The following is a 9464-nucleotide window of genomic DNA, read 5'->3' on the forward strand; positions in this document are numbered from 1 at the left end:
ATGATGTCTCCATGGTTGTTTGATTTGTTTATGGATGGGGTTGTTAGGGAGGTGAATGCAAGAGTTTTGGAGAGAGGGGCGAGTATCCAGTCTGTTGTGGATGGGAGGGTTTGGGAAGTGAGTCAGTTGTTGTTGGCTGTACAGTGCTGGTGGCTCATTCGGGTGAGAAACTGCAGAAGCTGGTGACTGAGTTTGGTGAAGTGTGGGAAAGAAGAAAGCTGAGAGTAAATGTGAATAAGAGCAAGGTTATTAGGTACAGTAGGGTTGATGGTCAAGTCATTTGGGAGGTAAGTTTAAATGGAGGAAAGCTGGAGTAAGTGAAGTGTTTTAGATATCTGGGAGTGGATTTAGCAGCAGATGGAACCATGGAAGCGGAAGTGAGCCACAGGGTGGGGGAGGGAGTGAAGGTTCTGGGAACGTTGAAGGATGTGTGGAAGGCAAGAACATTATCTTGGAGAGCAAAAATGGGTATGTTTGAAGGAATAGTGGTTCCAACAATGGTTGCAAGGCATGAGCTATAGATAGAGTTGTGCGGAGGAGGGTGGATGTGCTGGAAATGAGATGTTTGAGGACAATATGTGGTGTGAGGTGGTTTGATCGAGTAAGTAATGAAAGGGTAAGAGAGATGTGTGGTAATAAAAAGAGTGTGGTTGAGAGAGAAGAAGAGGGTGTTTTGAAATGGTTTGGTCACATGGAGAGAATGAGTGAGGAAAGATTGACCGAGAGGATATATGTGTCAGAGGTGGAGGGAACAAGGAGAAGTGGAAGACCAAATTGGAGGTGGAAGAATGGAGTGAAAAAGACTTTGAGCGATCGGGGCCTGAACATACAGGAGGGTGAAAGGCGTGCAAGGAATAGAGGGAATTGGAACGATGTGGTATACCGGGGTGGAAGTGCTGTCAATGGATTGAACCAGGGCATGTGAAGCATCTAGGGTAAACCATGGAAAGTTTTGTGGGGCTTGGTTGTGGTTTTGGTGCATTACACATGACAGCTAGAGACTAAGTGTGAATGAAAGTGGCCATTTTTGTGTTTTCCTAGTGCTACTTCATGTGAGGCAGGTTGGTGACGGGAATGGATGAAGGCAGCAAATATGAATATGTGCATGTGTATATATGTATATGTCTGTGTATGTATATGTTGAAATGTATAGGTATGTATATGTGCATGTGTGGGCGTTTATGTATATACATGTGTATATGGGTGGGTTGGGCCATTCTTTCGTCTGTTTCCTTGCGCTATCTCGCTAACACGGGAGACAATGATTAAGTATAATAGAAATAAAAGAAAATGAAAATATGTATATATATATCAAACACCCCAATCTGAGCCTTCAAGGAGGATGAGCACTCCTCACTTGACTCCTTCTGCAGAAATTTAAATACACGTAGGGGGGTTTCCAGCCCCCACCCCCTTTAATTCCCTTCTACGACATGCAGGGAATATCCCCAGGGATAAGAAGAGAATGAGTGAGGAAAGATTGACTCAGAGGATATATGTGTCAGAGTTAGAGGGAACAAGGAGAGGCGGGAGACCAAATTGGAGGTGGAAGGATGGAGTGAAAAAGATTTTGAGCGATCGGGACCTGAATATACAGAAGAGTGAGAAGCATGCAAGGAATAGAGTGAATTGGAATGATGTGGTATACCAGGGTTGATGTGCTGTCAGTGGACTGAACCAGGGCATGTGAAGTGTCTGGGGTAAACCATGGAAAGGTCTGTTGGGCCTGGATGTAGATAGGAAGCTGTGGTTTCAGTGCATTACACATGACAGATAGAGACTGAGTGTGAATGTATGTGGCCTTTTTTGTCTGTTTTCCTGGCGCTACCTCGCTGTAGCAGGGGATAGTGATGCTATTTTCCTGTGGGGTAGGGTAGGGATAGGAATGGATGAAGGCAAGCAAGTATGAATATGTACAATGTGTATGTATATGTCTGTGTATGTATATGTTGATATGTATATGTATGAATATGTGCATATGTGGGCATTTATGTATATATTTGTGTATATGCGTGGATGGGTCATTCTTCCTCTGTTTCCTGGTGCTACCTCGCTGACGAGGGAAACAGTGAATATGTATAATAAAGAAATATATATATATATATATATATATATATATATATATATATATATATATATATATATATATATATATATATATACACACATACATACATACATACATACATACATACATACATACATACATACAGTGTCTACCATTGAAGTTAACATGAGCAGACCCATACCAGCTATACTGACATATCACTTTACCCCACCTGAAATAGTATTGGTGTCTGCCAAAAGTTGGCACCCTCTAGCAAGCAGTGGTAACTATGTGATGTGCTGGCATACCCCATGAGCCCGTCTCAGTAGCAGTTTAGCTGTTGTAGAAGGCGAAATTGTTTTATTGTGCCCTCCACTTGTGCCCTAGATTTTCGTTGTTTTCCTTTTTATGTATCTGTCACCTACTATGGTTGGAAATACTCACCGTACAAGTGACAAAATAGCTTCTATAAAAACAATTTACAAGAGAAATATGCCACTTAAGGAACTATCTAATATTACCATTGTGAGCTTGAGATTAGTACAACGGTGGGTGGAGAAATTTAATGTTAGCGGCAGCACAGTTACACTGACCCACGTGAAATGCCCTGGAAAGGCCAGAAAAAACTATCCATGTACTCCAAATGTTCTTAAAGTCAAGTGGATGCAGGACCATGTTTGAGTACAGAGGAATTAAAAGAAAACTCAGACTTCTTTCTGATCCGTCAGCAAGGATAGTGCATAGCCATTCACAAGGAACTTAAGTACTAGAGCTGCAGGCTGTGTCTGAAACCAGATACCCATAAGCACCAGAAGAAAGGAATAAATTTTTGCAAGAAATATGTAGTGTAGGACATGTTAATTTCAGAAAAGTCTTGTGAAGTGATGAATCCACCTTTTCTGTCACAGGCATCTGTGGAGGGCATGAATACAGGCGACCAAGTTGTAATCCATTTAACCCCAAGTGTATTGCATGCTCTGTAAAGTTCCCCGCTTTGCTTATGGCATGGGATTTCAGTTATAATGGTGTTAGGGTTTTTGTAGTGTTGCCAAAGAATGAAACTATGAACAGATATAGGCACTTCAATCAACTGTGACCATCTTCCAGATTCATTCAAAAAGTGCAAAACCAAAGTGTTCTTGCAGGTTGGGGCTCCCTGCCACGCTACTAAACTAATCACAGATTGGATAAAGGACTGTGCAGTGGAGGTTTTCACTGACTGGCTGGGAAATTCACTAGATTTGAATCCAATAGAAAATGTGTGGGCACTTATGGAAATGAAATTACATAACAAGGATACTTCATCGTTGCCTGAGCTGGAGGTGGCTATTCGTGAAATTTGGGGTAAGATGGACTGTAGATGGCTCCATAACCTGACTGATTAAGTTCCTAGTCATTTCAAGGAATGTATAAAGAAGAGAAGGAAACCAATAAAGTACTAGTTGGTGGTGAATATGCAGTTTTTATGGTTTTATTTCATGTTTATCCTGTATGGTTGTGCCACAACCACTTTGCACCAATTTCATTGATGGACACTGATATATATATATATATATATATATATATATATATATATATATATATATATATACTGCCCCTCTAGAGTTTTGGAAAGAGGGGCAAGTATGCAGTCTGTTGTGGATGAGAGAGCTTGGGAAGTGAGTCAGTTGTTGTTCGCTGATGATACAGCACTGGTGGCTGATTGGGTGTGAAGCTACAGAAGCTGGTGACTGAGTTTGGTAAAGTGTGTGAAAGAAGAAAGCTAAGAGTAAATGTGAACAAGAGCAAGGTTATTAGGTACAGTAGGGTTGAGGGACAATTCAATTGGGAGGTCAGTTTGAATGGAGAAAAACTGGAGGAAGTGAAGTGTTTTAGATATCTGGGAGTGGATCTGGCAGCGGATGGAACCATGGAAGCGGAAGTGGATCATAGGGTGGGGGAGGGGGCGAAAATTCTGGGAGCCTTGAAGAATGTGTGGAAGTCGAGAACATTATCTCGGAAAGCAAAAATGGGTATGTTTGAAGGAATAGTGGTTCCAACAATGTTGTATGGTTGCGAGGCGTGGGCTATGGATAGAGTGGTGCACAGGAGGATGGATGTGCTGGAAATGAGATGTTTGAGGATAATGTGTGGTGTGAGGTGGTTTGATCGAGTAAGTAACGTAAGGGTAAGAGAGATGTGTGGAAATAAAAAGAGCGTGGTTGAGAGAGCAGAAGAGGGTGTTTTGAAATGGTTTGGGCACATGGAGAGAATGAGTGAGGAAAGATTGACCAAGAGGATATATGTGTCGGAGGTGGAGGGAACGAGGAGAAGAGGGAGACCAAATTGGAGGTGGAAAGATGGAGTGAAGAAGATTTTGTGTGATCGGGGCCTGAACCTGCAGGAGGGTGAAAGGAGGGCAAGGAATAGAGTGAATTGGAGCGATGTGGTATACCGGGGTTGATGTGCTGTCAGTGGATTGAATCAGGGCATGTGAAGCGTCTGGGGTAAACCATGGAAAACTGTGTAGGTATGTATATTTGCGTGTGTGGACGTATGTATATACATGTGTATGGGGGTGGGTTGGGCCATTTCTTTCGTCTGTTTCCTTGCGCTACCTCGCAAACGCGGGAGACAGCGACAAAGCAAAAAAAAAAAAATATATATATATATATATATATCATACAAAGCTCCAACAGCCAGGATCGAACCTGGGACCCCTTGTGCAAGAGGCAGGCATGCTAACCGCTAAGCTAAGGGACTGTATAATAGGAAACAACTATTCGAAATAATAAGTACTCGAATACCCTTCGTCTCACAATATATATACATATATATACCCAAGGGTACCATTCTGAAAGGGTCCTGATTAATACCAGGACCCCTTTTCCTGGTGTTCCTGCAGCCCAGGACTGCACTACACTCAGTAGAAGGGACAAGCTGGACTCTTTCAAAGTAACAACTTCTTGAGACAATATTCTGTCTTACCAACTGGTGCAGTCTTGACCGACATACACAAGTCCAACTCGCACCTACCAGTTACATTGAATGGACAGTTACTCCTGCAGAACAAAACACCAACCTTTCACTCTCCTGTACGTTCAGGCCTTGATCATTCAAAATCTTTTTCACTCCATCCTCCAGTTTGGTCTCCCTCTTCTACTTCTTCCCTCCACCTCTGACTCATATATCCTCTTTGTCAATCTTTCCTCACTCATTCTCTCCATGCGTCCAAACCATTTCAATACACCTTCTTCTGCTATCTCAACCACACTCTTTTTATTATCACATATTGTCGTCAAACATTTCATTTTCAACACAACCACCCTCCTCCGTTCAACTCTATCTATAGCCTATGCCTCGTAACTCTATAATATCGTTGGAACCACTATTCCTTCAAACATACCCATTTTTGCTGTCCGAGATAACATTGTTGCTTCCACACATTGTTCAACGCTACCAGAAACGTCGCCCCCTCCCCCACCCTTTGTCTCACTTCCACTTCGATGGTTCCATCTGCTGCCAAGTCCACTCCCAGATATCTAAAACACTTCACTTCCTCCAGTTTTCCCCATTCAAACTTACCTTCCAATTGACTTGTCTCTTAACCCTACTGAACCTAATAACCTTGCTCTTATTCACATTTACTCTCAGCTTTCTCCTTTAACACACTTTACCAAACTCAGTCACCAACCTGTGCAGTTTCTCACCCATATTGGCCACCAGTGCTTTATCATTAGTGAACAACAATTGACTCACTTCCCAAGCCCTTTCATCCACAACAGACCACATACTTGCCCCTCTCTCCAAAACTCTTGCATTCACTTCCCTAACCACCCAATCCATGAACTAAGTTAAACAACCATGGAGACATCACGCACCCCTGCCGCAAACTGACATTCACTGGGAACCAGCCACTAACTTATCTTCTTACTCATACACATGCCTTACATCCTTGATTAAAACTTTTCACTGCTTCTGGCAACTTACCTCCCACACCATATACCCATAAAACCTTCCATGAAGCATCTCTCTCAACCCTGTCATGTGCCTATTCGAGATCCATAAAATGCTACATACGAATCCATCTGTTTATCTAAGTATTTCTCGCATACATTCTTCAAAGCAAATACCTGATCCACACCTCCTTTCATATGTATATACATATACATGTATACATAAATGCCCATACATACACATACATATACATATCTACATATTCACATTTACACATACACAGATATATAGACATGTACATAGTCATGCTGCTTGCCTTCATCCATCCCTTGTGCTAACCTGCCCTACAGAAAACAGCATGACAACCCCCTGCTTCAGCGAGGTAGCACCAGGAAAACAGACAAATAAGGCCAAATCTTTCACACTCAGTCTCTAGCTGTCATGTGTAATGCACTGAATCCAGCTCCCTATCTACATCCAGGCCCCACAGACCTTTCCATGGTTTACTCCAGAGGTTTCACATGCGCTGGTTCAGTCCATTGACAGCATGTTGACCCCGGTATACCACATCGTTCCAATTCACACTATTCCTTGCACCCCTCTCACCCTCCTGTATGTTCAGGCCCCAATTGCTCAAGTGTTTCTTCAAATATCCAACCATTTCAATGCACCGTCTTTTGCTCTCTCAATCAAACCACCTCACACCACATATATCTATCTATCTATCTATCTCTCCATATATATATATATATATATATATATATATATATATATATATATATATATATATATATATATATATATATCTTTCTTTCATACTATTCGCCATTTCCCGCGTTAGCGAGGTAGCGTTAAGAACAGAGGACTGGGCCTTTGAGGGAATATCCTCATCTGGCCCCCTTCTCTGTTCCTTCTTTGAGAAAAAAAAAAAAAAAACAAGAGGGGAGGATTTCCAGCCCCCGCTCCCTTCCCTTTTAGTCGCCTTCTATGACACGCAGGGAATACGTGGGAAGTATTCTTTCTCCCCTATCCCCAGGGATATATATATATATATATATATATATATATATATATATATATATATATATATATATATATATATATAAGCTTTCAGAAGTGGTAGAGGATGTGTGGATCAGGTGTTTGCTTTGAAGAATGTATGTGAGAAATACTTAGAAAAACAGATGGATTTGTATGTAGCATTTATGGATCAGGGGAAGGCATATGATAGAGTAAATAGAGATGCTCTGTAGAAGGTATTAAGAGTATATGGTGTGGGAGGTAAGTTGCTGGAAGCAGTGAAAGACCGTATGAATAAAGACCTGAAAATAGTGTGACGGTTGTCATACTGATGTTCCTGCAATACGTTCAAACCATTGGGCCTATTCCATCACATGATAATATTGATAGTTTTTTGCCTCATGTCACCTAGAGAGTAGTCTGTACCTATCCCAGGTCATAACGGGTCCTCTCACTAACCTGGCGACGCTGATTAATCATCTCCCAGACTCACCAGAACTTTTTTCTTTTATTTTATTCTGTTTATGTTGTGGAAGTGAGGTGCACGGTAGATCCCTGCGTCTACATGAGCAGATTGGACAGTTCTGTCAGGTGATGGAGCTGACCCAAGCCTTGGGGGGGGGGGGATGATGATGATGATGTTAGGCATCGCAGATGTAAGGGGGTTATTAGATAAGTACAGGGAAACCGTTAGTAGAATTATTTCCCATATTGCTAAGAAGTAGAGATGCCAGTGAATGGCTTTGAAGGCGATTAGTGTCATTTGTCCCTTGTAGGAAGCACTGTATAGAAGATGCTCTGTATGTAGTACAGCTTTGTAGGGGTAGGGTAGCCCACAGTTGCTTGGTGGAGTATCGGCAAGTATATATGCTGTTAGATTATAGAGAGATGGGAACACGAAGGTCGCAGAAGACTGCGGTAGTAACAGAAATTACTTCAGTGAACTCAGGTTCTGTTTCTAGTGTGAAACTACGTAAATTTATATCTGAACTATGAAGCCAATACCTCATTTCCATCTGTTAGAACTCAACGCAAGCTCATTTATTTAAGTTGACGTAAATGAGTGTAGATGTGCAGTATAAGAAAGAAAAAATAAAGTCGCAGTAAGTTTTGATACTAGTATATCAGAATTTTGCCCATAGACATTGAGCAAATCTTTCCGAATACACAGTTGAACTGTACTTCATTGAACAGTGACAGGTGAAAAAATAAATGGTGCTCTCTTGCTATTAATCCTCTGAAAATTTTAATGGAAACTAGAGATGGTATTTTACTGAAGTAGCGATAGGAATGATTAACAGTTCTTTATAGACACGAGAAGCAAAGTCTTTATGACCAGTTTTTTTGTTTGTTTTTTTAACAATGGGAAGTTTTAACAAGCATGCACTGAAACATGAACTTGTCAGTAACTTAATATAGTTTACTCTTTTACCTACAAATGAGGATCTGGTCTCTATATAACACCGAGAGCGAACAGTTATTAACAAGAGCCCCTGCTGAGCTAAGTCTTACGCACACAGGATGGTGTGGATGGAAAAGTTGATCTCCGACAAATAATCATATTTGAGGTAGGCTTCAGTACTTCCTTTGGGGTTAGTCACCATGACACCAGCTGACAAATGCTAAGGTTTAGACACGGTTTTCAACGATCTTTGGAACGTCCATAGAAGTTTAAGGTGAAATGACATCATTAGGAGGTGTGATATGGTCAAAGCCTGGAAATGGTTGGCTCAGTTGGACAAACTTGAGATACACTCTAGTGTTCTGGTACCTCCACCTGCAGCAAGAAGACAGTTGACATCGTCATTCTGTTCTAGAGAAGTGACGTCACTTTGTGTTAGAGAAGCTGTTTCACTGCTCTTGGCTTCGCTCGGGACGTAAACCACCGCTGTTAGAGCCAGCGCCTTCTCAGTACAAGGCCAAGACAAGTTATATCGCAGCCGACCCCTGGACACAGACACCCCGACCCCTACTTGAGAGCCGGGCCCCACTGTTTTGGATTCTTGGGCCACCACATGAGAACCTGTCGACGGGTCATTTGGTGTAACGTCTCCATACCAGAGGACTGGGTGACAATCAGCTTGTGCACCCAAACTGTTTTGACCCATCCACCAAGCCACCATTTAATCAAGGGAATATATCGCCGCCCGAAATATAAGACCTTCAGATGATATTAAAGAGTGATAAGTGAAGTGGGAAATAGTGTTACCTCTGTGATTAACCCCAAGTGGAATATACTTTTGCTGGGCAGAGTATGGCCCACAGTACCCTTACGCGAGAATCTAAATACTGATATATATATATATATATATATATATATATATATATATATATATATATATATATATATATATATTTTTTTTTTTTTTTTTTTATACTTTGTCGCTGTCTCCCGCGTTTGCGAGGTAGCGCAAGGAAACAGACGAAAGAAATGGCCCCCCCCCCCCCCCCCCATACACAT

This window comes from Panulirus ornatus, chromosome 8, assembly GCF_036320965.1.
Source record: "Panulirus ornatus isolate Po-2019 chromosome 8, ASM3632096v1, whole genome shotgun sequence".
Classification (NCBI taxonomy): domain Eukaryota; kingdom Metazoa; phylum Arthropoda; class Malacostraca; order Decapoda; family Palinuridae; genus Panulirus; species Panulirus ornatus.